This window comes from Anopheles merus, chromosome 3R (genome assembly GCF_017562075.2).
Source record: "Anopheles merus strain MAF chromosome 3R, AmerM5.1, whole genome shotgun sequence".
NCBI classification, from domain to species: domain Eukaryota; kingdom Metazoa; phylum Arthropoda; class Insecta; order Diptera; family Culicidae; genus Anopheles; species Anopheles merus.
In genome coordinates, this window is record NC_054084.1 from 23,435,936 (window position 1) to 23,448,370 (window position 12,435).

Sequence of the window (12,435 nt, forward strand, 5' to 3'; positions counted from 1 at the left end):
CTGGTGATGACAAGTGAGGTTTACACAACAAGTGACTAAAACATTTATTTATCAAATTATATTTCATTCACGCTTTCGCGGATTTCGTCTTTTCTAAATTAATCTACTTCCTTACTATTGTCACAACAGTCATACTTCATACAATAGTGGCCTTGATGTGAGTTGCACACAGTCTCTTAAATTGGGGTATAGTCTCTGCATTACAAACCACTCTGGGCATCATATTAAAAGTTTGTATGCCTTTGAAAAACAAAGAGTTCATTGCTGATGCTGTCTCAACCTTAGGAACTCTCGGATCGGCTGCTCTTCTTGTGTTGTAGTCGTGCACATTTAATCCTCGAACAACCCGATCACAAAGATATTGAGGCAAGTGACTGTTCAGGAGTTTATAAACAAAAATCATTGTTTGGTACATTACCCGCTGTTTCACCGACATCCATTTTAGGGTATCCAGCATAATCAATGACGACGTATACCATCCGCACCCTAGAATAGCTCGTATTGCTCTGTTTTGCAGTTTCTGCATTCTTGTCATTTGTCCTGCATTAGCCATAAAAAGAATTGACGGACAAAAATCCAGATGTGGAGCCATAAGAGACTTGTAAAGCTGTATCTTTGCAAAAACACTTAAGTCTTTTTTTAGTCGACAAATAATCCCGCATTTTTTCGCCATTTTCTTAATGATATTATCAATGTGGCTTTTAAATTTCAGTTCTTCATCTATTGTGACTCCAAGATATTTTATTTCTTTAACTCTCTCTATGGCCTCGTCATCAATATTGATCTGTAAGTCAAAGAGGGTCTTGGTACGGGACAGCACTAACATTTTAGTTTTTTTTGCATTTAATTTCAATTTTTTGTACTTCAACCATTGATCTAGCGAGGCCAGATCCTCATTCAGCTTCGTTGTTGCTTCTTTTACAGAGCTACAAGAGAGAAAGACCACCGTGTCGTCAGCAAAGAGATTAATATCACAAAATTTTAATACATTTTTCATGTCATTTATATACATAATAAACAAAATAGGACCAAGCACACTTCCTTGGGGGACTCCCAATGAGTTTTCAAGAGATTCCGATGTTGTGGTTTTAAAACGAGTCCTCTGAGTTCTCCCTTCTAAATAATTTTTAAACCAATCAAGTTCTTGTCCCACAATACCGAAGTTTTTTAAGGCATTGATTAACAAAGGTCTCGATATTGTTTCAAAGGCTCTTTTCAAATCTAAAAAGACAGCTAATGTTATATGTTTTTTTGTTTAAATTGGTTTTCCACTTCTCAAGTACAAGGTTCAGAGCTGTTTCACAGGAATGAGATTCTCTATATCCTGATTGTTCTGGAACTAATAATTTATTTTCCTTTAAGTATTGAACCAATTGCTCCTTCACCACAAGTTCTAAAATTTTTTCTAGGGTGTTTAGCATATTTATCGGTCTGAACTCTTCTGCAATGATTGTACCATTAATCTTAGGGATAGGAATCACTATTGATTCTTTCCAATCGTTAATCGTTAATAATGTTAAGTAACGTGTCCCCTGTGACACTGAGACAATCTCGTATCACTTTACCATTTATATCATCAAGTCCAGAAGCTCCTTTCAATTTAAAACAGATTCTTTGGAGTGTTTGAATATCAATCGGCTGAAAGTGAAATCTTTTTCTTGTTTGCTCCATATTTTTAATTTGCTCTGGTTCATTGCATTGAGGAATGCTTTTATGTATGTCCATAACACTATTGACAAAGTGTTCATTAAACAACCGAGCAATTTCTGATTCATCTTCGATTATCTTGTCATTAAATTGCACCCTACCTGTTTCATTGGAACCTGTTTGCAACCAACTTTTCAACAACTTCCACAATTGTTTGCTATCATTTTTTGATTCATTTATTTTTCGCTCAAAATAATTTCTTTTCGTCATTCTGAGCTCACGTAGGTATGTAATGTGTTTGATGACTGTTACGGTTGCCATGTGGTATGTTTTGAACTCGCGTTGGTCAGGGTGGCCTTCGTCATCGTTTGCCGAATTAAGTAGAACTGAGGTGGATACTGTTTCGAAGCGAACGTTCGACACTTGATCGTCCAGGCGATCATAGAAACCTTTAGGAGGTTTCCCTTACTGGAAACGTTGGAGTTTAGAGGCCTTACCTTGGGCAGGGGGACATATCTAAACTCTTTAAATGAGAACTCGATAGATGTAGGATGGGCATAGTCCTATCCTGACAGTCCGAACGAATCTGACCTGCCATGATCGGAGTTGGTTTTATTTATACTCTCTATTTTGTGTCAATTATGCTGAATGTCAAGTTTTGAGTTTACATATGGTTGTGCTTATTATGTAAGGTCAGTTCTGGGTTCTGATGCTTACGCGGTGTTTTGTTTCCTACGCTTACGGTTCTGTTTGTACACACGAGGTACGGTGTCTCTGTTGGTTGCTATTATGCAATGCTGTGTATTTACGCTTTACCCACTTGAAGCGTTTTGTGCTGGGTAAGGTTTTTTTCGCACCTCCGGGGTTGTGTGTCGCTTGTGTGTTTTAAGTGTTTTTGGATAAGGGTTTTTCTGCTAACTTACAATTCCTGACGTAAGGTTATTTATGTGGTTTGGGTTGTGTTGGTATCTTGAGTGGTTGGAATTTGGTCTTTTTGTGTGTTGTGTTGTGTTGACAATTAAGTGTAATAAGAAATGTGTGTGAACTGATTGAAAACAGTATAGCATGTGCATGTGCATGCTACACCTCCCCCCTTTAATAGAATAACGTAATGAATTACAATGATTGAAGTTATTCTCCTGTGTACTTAATTAATCTATTTTTGTGTACTGTAGAGATTTTCTTTGTTGTATTATTTTGTATTACGCAATTAGGCCCTTGGTCACTTACTACTGTGAAAGGTCCAATGTAGACTGGATCTAATTTTTTCCTATTTTCATTTTCCAAATATACCTGATCTCCTAAGTTTATAATAAGTGGTACTGTATCTTTATTTAAGGTTTGTTGTCTTTTAATTTTTGCTTTTATCAAATTTTCTCTGGCAATTTCGTTTGATTTTTGGAGTTTATATTTCATTTCGAAATAATATTGGTCAATATTATAAACTGGTTCAATTTTTGTTTTAAATATATCTTGTGGTAAATTCGCTTTTCTACCAAATACTAGTTCGTATGGTGTGTAGTTTGTGTCTGAGTGTTCTGTTGTATTGTAAACAAATTCATAAAATTTTGTCCAATCGTCCCAGTCATCATGATGTTCGTTTGTATAGCTTCTTAGGTATTCGTTTAGACATCTATGATTTCTCTCTAATGATCCTATTGTCTGTGGGTGGTAAGCTGTGCTAAAAGTTTGTTTGATTTTTAAAATTTCTGAGATTTTGTGTAATATTTCATTGTTATATTCTAGTCCTTGATCTGATTTTAATTCTATAAATGTTCCGAATGTAAGGATGAAGTTTTCTACCAATGCCTTGGCTATAGTGTTTGCTTCTTTGTTATGGATAGGTATTACTACGATATATTTCGTTAAGTCACATTGTATGGTTATTGCATACCTGTTGTTTTTGTTAGTTTTTGTTAGAGGTCCTACTGTGTCGATTGAAATTATGTTAAATGGTTTTGTCGGTGTTGTAGTTACAACTGTTTTTTCTTTAGTATGTCTAGTCGTCTTATTAACTATGCATGCTTTACAATTTCGTACGTATTTCTTGATATCATCTTTCATATTTTTCCATTTGTATTTTTCCCTTATTTTCTGGTACAGTCTGTACTGGCCTATATGTCCTCCCGAAGGGGTCATATGATAATCTGAAATTATTCTCAGCCTATCTTTTTCTGTTGTTATCCATCTAGTTGGAGTAAACAGGATTATTTCAAACTTGGTAATGGCTCTGTTGGCTATTTCCTTAATAGTTTGTTGGGAATATTCTTCGAATAAATGATCTTCTTCTGACCATGCTAGCTTATTTCTTCCATATTGTTTCGCGATTTTGCACATTTCCAGAAGAGCAAACTCTAATGCTTGACTTCCATTTACATCATTTCTCAAAAGAAATTTTCCTAGTGCTTTACTATATGAATGGTTGTATATTATGAATTCAACGTTGTTCTTAATTCTCTGCGTACCTATTTTTAGTACTTTTCTCACTTCTAAAGGTCTATCTGTTTTCCACATCGCGGGGTGATCAGTCCCTGTTGTTGCGATTGGTTCGTCTTTGTTTATATCAGTTTTCTCGTTATTTTTCTTAACCATGGCTCTTGTATTAACCATTAAAATCGTTTTGGATTTTGGTATTGATGCTTTTAGGTCATCTGAGTTAAGGATTACTCTTGATAGTGCGTCTGCCGCAACATTAGCTTTACCTGCTAAATATTCTATTTCAAAGTCAAATTCTTCTAAATCTAGTCTCATTCTAGTAAGCTTAGAAGTAGGATTTTTCATACCAAATAAGTATGCTAATGGTCTATGATCTGTTCTAACTATAAATTTTGTCCATATACGTAAGGTTTAAAATAATTAATTGCCCAATGTATAGCTGTAAGCTCTTTCTCGATAATTGGCTTATTCTTTTCCCCTGGTGTAAAACTTTTACTCGCAAATGCGACTGGCAAATCGTTTCCATCTGTTATTTGTGATAACACTGCACCACATGCCATATCCGATGCGTCTGTCGTAATTATGAATTGCTTTTTAAAATCTGGATATTGTAAAATTGTGGGTGAGAGTAAGCTTTGTTTCAATGTATCAAAAGCTGCTTGACATTCTGAAGTCCATGCAAACTTAACATTTTTCTTAATCAATTATTAATTGGTTTAGCTATCTTAGCAAAATTCTGTACAAATTTACGATAATAATTACAAAATGCGACAAAACGTCTTGCTTCATCAGCATTAGTAGGAATCGGGAAGTTTTTAATTGTGTCAAACTTCGCGTCGTCCGGATAAATTCCTTTATCTGTTATTTTATGACCTAAGTACGTTACTTCTGTTTTAAAGAAACAACATTTCTCTGCATTTAGTTTAAGGTTATACTTTCTTAGCCTTTCAAAAACTTTACCTAAATTACTGATATGATGCCGTGCACTGCATCCAGTAACTATAATATCATCTATATATACAAATGCTAGCTCTGGTGTTAAACCAGCCATAGCGATAGCCATCATTCTTTGAAAGCTGTTTGGGCTAATGTTGAGTCCAAATGGCATTCTTGTAAACTGATAGTTGTATAGTTGTATAGTGTATAGTTGTGCCTGTAGGTGTCGAAAAAGCTGTGTATTTTCTCGAATTTTTATCAAGTTTGATTTGATGAAACCCTGACATCAAATCCAATGTGCTGAAATATTTGGCTCTTCCTAACTGATCTAGTATCGTGTCTATGCGGGGTAAAGGGAATTTGTCTGGTAAAATTTTCTTGTTTAACTGCCGAAAATCCACTACTAAACGCCATTTCTTCTTGCCTTCAACTGATTTCTTTGGTACTAATAGTATCGGTGAATTATATGACGAAACAGAATGTTCAATAATGTTATTTTTCAACATCTTTTCTACCTGCGATTGCATTTCCTCACTTTGTGAATGTATTTGTTTATAATTTGGTATATAAGAAGGAATGTTATCTTTCAATGAAATTTCTTGGGTATAAAAATTGTTAGTAGAGACCGGTTCATCTTCTAAACAAATATATCCGAGAATTTTGTGATCAGATTTTCTAATTCTTCTCTTGCTATTTGTGGAATATTTTCTATGCGAATTTTGTTATGAATTTTCTGAATTCGTTCCCTAGCTGTGTTTGGTTTTCTCTGTAGCTGCTCATAATCTCTTAAAGGTTCGACTTCTGGTGTATAAGATTTTATGTTAAAAGAAACATCTTATCTGTGGTATTAATGAATTTGATATACTGATTACGTTTTGAGACTATTGTGTTTCCGCAAAATACCCCTGGTTGGATTTCTTGTGATAAGATGATTGAATCTTCTGTCAAGTTTGGTATACTTATTTTTCGAACTACTTCACTTCGTTTTGGTAAAATATAATTTCCATTTACATTGTCTTCTATTGGATGTGAAATCAATCCGTTATCAGATGAGAAGTATATCATCCAATTAACATAATCAACAATACATCTGTGCTTTATAAAGTCTTTTCCTAACAGTCCGTCAGAAAAAATGGATTCTACGTCTTCTATTATATGAAATTCGTGTATAATGGAATAATCGCCAAAGTGAATTGTTGTCATAGCAGTACCTAAAGTCTCTGATTCATGGTCACTAGAGCTTATCAAAGTTAATTTTTTAGATGTATTGATCTTGCAACCTGGTTTTAATTTACTAGCTTTAAGTACGGATACGGTTGCTCCTGTATCTATGATGAGTGTGCTATAGATTTCCTTTGCAATTTCTATTTTAACTTTAACAAAATTATCTGCATCAGTGTTTATGGTTAGTATAGGGTATTTTCTGATACTTGAGAGTGGCCTAAAAAATTATTCTGTTCTTCGGCTGTTACTGTGTTATGAATAGGCGCTCGATTATTTTGCCAATTGCTATTATTTCTATTTGATTGTACGTACTGGTTTCTGTTGGAATAATTTTGTCGATTTGCATGCTGATTTCTGTTGTTGTTAGTGTTATTGTTGTTATATCTGAAGTTATTATTATTTCTGTTGTTGTTCTGTCCATATCTTGCGGGTGGGAACCTGGGTGGGATTTGTGTCTGATATCTATTATTATTTGAGAATTTGTTGAATTTGTTCCTTCCTTGGTAGTTGTTTCCATACCCTCTATTGTTCCTGGTAGCGTTTGAATATAGGATCTTTGTCTGATCATTCTTTCCCTTTTTCGTTCTATCTTCTAGCTCCAACTTTACAGCTTGCTCTATTGCTTCATGCAAGGTTTCGAATTTACTTGATCTCATTATAATTTGGTCTCGCCATCTTTAAGTCCATAACTCAATGCACTGATTCCTGATTTAGTTGCCTTTTTTCTAGCTACTTCTGGTGCTATCTCTTCTGCAATGTATGCCTCTTCTAGTTGTTGCGTTAATTTTTCAATAACGCTTCCAAAATCTTCTATCGTTCCAGTCTGTTTAGTATTGTCCATTTTTGATACTACGATCTCTGGTGTTACCTTTATGCTGCACCTGTCTTGTAATTTGCTAACTATATCTTCAATTGAAGTTGGGGCTTCCCCTACTACAATTCGTGCTTTTCCTGTTAGACGTCCTAGTACCAGTTGTATTACTGTTTCTTTATTTCTGGCTTTGCTATTTTCTTTAATACATTTAAGTTTGACACCACACCTTTCAAATCCTTCTCATTACCATCATACTTTGATATGAGAGAAGTGGTGATTTTAATCAATTCCATAATGTCAGCCATTTTGTCAGGTTTCGTTTCTATTGTTATGTCAAATTGGTTCTTTGATAATGTCGTATTTAACGAATCTGGATGTCTCTCGAAGTGTATTTTTATGCACTTATTTATTTCGTAGTATACGTATCTACTCTTTTTAACTAGCTTTGTTAATATTTCATCTTTAATAGACGATTCGTGCTTTCGTAGGAGTTCTTGTATTTCGTCGTATATTTCCTTAGTATTATCCCTTAATGTTGTTAACGCGCAAAGCCTATAACATCTGTTCAGCTGTTTCACCTGATCATAAATTTTATCTAATATTTCTATTTTCTCGAATAGTTTTTGCATATTTATGCAGCCTCATCAGTAAAATTTCATATTTACGTATGTAACCTTGTACCTTGTTTAAATACATAGCATGTATTTGTTATTGTTGCTGCTCATGGTGTAACGCTCGTTACCGGTGCTCGGTGTTTAATTGGTGCTTATGTGAAGTTGTAGGGTGTCATCAGTCGTCGCTCGATGTCTTGTCGTCTTCCACGTTGGGAACGGTTGTTCCATTCAATCACACTAGTCACATCTCGTATACCGTAGTCTCGCCATTCATTCTATCACCTTTCAGATGAACATCACTTCTACATAGGTATTGCTTATGGTTTCACTGCACTGCTTCTCATTACTCATGACATCATTATTTCCGTTTACTTTAGTTTTGGGGTCGATGCGATGTTCCTCACTTCAAGGTAGCTCTAGTTTGCAAACTGATCGCTTAAGGGTTTATTCATAATGTTGTTGCATTTTTGCACGTTGAGGAAGGTTGTCACAACACTTTTTTTTACATAATTGCTTTATATCACACTTTTTTTTTCCCCTTCAAACGGTTCATCACTTATATTTTCGATGAGTTGTCATTTTGTACACCACACTGTATTTGCTTTTGGTCGCTCATTCATAGCGATTGTTTTTTTTTATATGGGTCACTTGTGCCAGCTGCGTTGTTCAATACAAATTTGCACATTTGACACTTTTATCCGTCGTATACCGGTTATGGTCAAAAACGCACTTTTTTTTACACTATTTGATGCGTTAGCACGACACTGCTGTACGTTACCGTTGTACGTATCACAAATAATTGTTTATACTTCTGCCCGCCGATTGCAGATTAAGGTCACGGTCGCCATGTAATGTGTTTGATGACTGTTACGGTTGCCATGTGGTATGTTTTGAACTCGCGTTGGTCAGGGTGGCCTTCGTCATCGTTTGCCGAATTAAGTAGAACTGAGGTGGATACTGTTTCGAAGCGGACGTTCGACACTTGATCGTCCAGGCGATCATAGAAACCTTTAGGAGGTTTCCCTTACTGGAAACGTTGGAGTTTAGAGGCCTTACCTTGGGCAGGGGGACATATCTAAACTCTTTAAATGAGAACTCGATAGATGTAGGATGGGCATAGTCCTATCCTGACAGTCCGAACGAATCTGACCTGCCATGATCGGAGTTGGTTTTATTTATACTCTCTATTTTGTGTCAATTATGCTGAATGTCAAGTTTTGAGTTTACATATGGTTGTGCTTATTATGTAAGGTCAGTTCTGGGTTCTGATGCTTACGCGGTGTTTTGTTTCCTACGCTTACGGTTCTGTTGTACACACGAGGTACGGTGTCTCTGTTGGTTGCTATTATGCAATGCTGTGTATTTACGCTTTACCCACTTGAAGCGTTTTGTGCTGGGTAAGGTTTTTTTCGCACCTCCGGGGTTGTGTGTCGCTTGTGTGTTTTAAGTGTTTTTGGATAAGGTTTTTCTGCTAACTTACAATTCCTGACGTAAGGTTATTTATGTGTTTGGGTTGTGTTGGTATCTTGAGTGGTTGGAATTGGTCTTTTTGTGTGTTTGTTGTGTTGACAATTAAGTGTAATAAGAAATGTGTGTGAACTGATTGAAAACAGTATAGCATGTGCATGTGCATGCTACACCTCCCCCCTTTAATAGAATAACGTAATGAATTACAATGATTGAAGTTATTCTCCTGTGTACTTAATTAATCTATTTTTGTGTACTGTAGAGATTTCTTTGTTGTATTATTTTGTATTACGCAATTAGGCCCTTGGTCACTTACTACTGTGAAAGGTCCAATGTAGACTGGATCTAATTTTTTCCTATTTTCATTTTCCAAATATACCTGATCTCCTAAGTTTATAATAAGTGGTACTGTATCTTTATTTAAGGTTTGTTGTCTTTTAATTTTTGCTTTTATCAAATTTTCTCTGGCAATTTCGTTTGATTTTTGGAGTTTATATTTCATTTCGAAATAATATTGGTCAATATTATAAACTGGTTCAATTTTTGTTTTAAATATATCTTGTGGTAAATTCGCTTTTCTACCAAATACTAGTTCGTATGGTGTGTAGTTTGTGTCTGAGTGTTCTGTTGTATTGTAAACAAATTCATAAAATTTTGTCCAATCGTCCCAGTCATCATGATGTTCGTTTGTATAGCTTCTTAGGTATTCGTTTAGACATCTATGATTCTCTCTAATGATCCTATTGTCTGTGGGTGGTAAGCTGTGCTAAAAGTTTGTTTGATTTTTAAAATTTCTGAGATTTTGTGTAATATTTCATTGTTATATTCTAGTCCTTGATCTGATTTTAATTCTATAAATGTTCCGAATGTAAGGATGAAGTTTTCTACCAATGCCTTGGCTATAGTGTTTGCTTCTTTGTTATGGATAGGTATTACTACGATATATTTCGTTAAGTCACATTGTATGGTTATTGCATACCTGTTGTTTTTGTTAGTTTTTGTTAGAGGTCCTACTGTGTCGATTGAAATTATGTTAAATGGTTTTGTCGGTGTTGTAGTTACAACTGTTTTTTCTTTAGTATGTCTAGTCGTCTTATTAACTATGCATGCTTTACAATTTCGTACGTATTTCTTGATATCATCTTTCATATTTTTCCATTTGTATTTTTCCCTTATTTTCTGGTACAGTCTGTACTGGCCTATATGTCCTCCCGAAGGGGTCATATGATAATCTGAAATTATTCTCAGCCTATCTTTTTCTGTTGTTATCCATCTAGTTGGAGTAAACAGGATTATTTCAAACTTGGTAATGGCTCTGTTGGCTATTTCCTTAATAGTTTGTTGGGAATATTCTTCGAATAAATGATCTTCTTCTGACCATGCTAGCTTATTTCTTCCATATTGTTTCGCGATTTTGCACATTTCCAGAAGAGCAAACTCTAATGCTTGACTTCCATTTACATCATTTCTCAAAAGAAATTTTCCTAGTGCTTTACTATATGAATGGTTGTATATTATGAATTCAACGTTGTTCTTAATTCTCTGCGTACCTATTTTTAGTACTTTTCTCACTTCTAAAGGTCTATCTGTTTTCCACATCGCGGGGTGATCAGTCCCTGTTGTTGCGATTGGTTCGTCTTTGTTTATATCAGTTTTCTCGTTATTTTTCTTAACCATGGCTCTTGTATTAACCATTAAAATCGTTTTGGATTTTGGTATTGATGCTTTTAGGTCATCTGAGTTAAGGATTACTCTTGATAGTGCGTCTGCCGCAACATTAGCTTTACCTGCTAAATATTCTATTTCAAAGTCAAATTCTTCTAAATCTAGTCTCATTCTAGTAAGCTTAGAAGTAGGATTTTTCATACCAAATAAGTATGCTAATGGTCTATGATCTGTTCTAACTATAAATTTTTGTCCATATACGTAAGGTTTAAAATAATTAATTGCCCAATGTATAGCTGTAAGCTCTTTCTCGATAATTGGCTTATTCTTTTCCCCTGGTGTAAAACTTTTACTCGCAAATGCGACTGGCAAATCGTTTCCATCTGTTATTTGTGATAACACTGCACCACATGCCATATCCGATGCGTCTGTCGTAATTATGAATTGCTTTTTAAAATCTGGATATTGTAAAATTGTGGGTGAGAGTAAGCTTTGTTTCAATGTATCAAAAGCTGCTTGACATTCTGAAGTCCATGCAAACTTAACATTTTTCTTAATCAAATTATTAATTGGTTTAGCTATCTTAGCAAAATTCTGTACAAATTTACGATAATAATTACAAAATGCGACAAAACGTCTTGCTTCATCAGCATTAGTAGGAATCGGGAAGTTTTTAATTGTGTCAAACTTCGCGTCGTCCGGATAAATTCCTTTATCTGTTATTTTATGACCTAAGTACGTTACTTCTGTTTTAAAGAAACAACATTTCTCTGCATTTAGTTTAAGGTTATACTTTCTTAGCCTTTCAAAAACTTTACCTAAATTACTGATATGATGCCGTGCACTGCATCCAGTAACTATAATATCATCTATATATACAAATGCTAGCTCTGGTGTTAAACCAGCCATAGCGATAGCCATCATTCTTTGAAAGCTGTTTGGGCTAATGTTGAGTCCAAATGGCATTCTTGTAAACTGATAGTTGTATAGTTGTATAGTTGTATAGTATAGTTGTGCCTGTAGGTGTCGAAAAAGCTGTGTATTTTCTCGAATTTTTATCAAGTTTGATTTGATGAAACCCTGACATCAAATCCAATGTGCTGAAATATTTGGCTCTTCCTAACTGATCTAGTATCGTGTCTATGCGGGGTAAAGGGAATTTGTCTGGTAAAATTTTCTTGTTTAACTGCCGAAAATCCACTACTAAACGCCATTTCTTCTTGCCTTCAACTGATTTCTTTGGTACTAATAGTATCGGTGAATTATATGACGAAACAGAATGTTCAATAATGTTATTTTTCAACATCTTTTCTACCTGCGATTGCATTTCCTCACTTTGTGAATGTATTTGTTTATAATTTGGTATATAAGAAGGAATGTTATCTTTCAATGAAATTTCTTGGGTATAAAAATTGTTAGTAGAGACCGGTTCATCTTCTAAACAAAATATATCCGAGAATTTTGTGATCAGATTTTCTAATTCTTCTCTTGCTATTTGTGGAATATTTTCTATGCGAATTTTGTTATGAATTTTCTGAATTCGTTCCCTAGCTGTGTTTGGTTTTCTCTGTAGCTGCTCATAATCTCTTAAAGGTTCGACTTCTGGTGTATAAGATTTTATGTTAAAAGAAA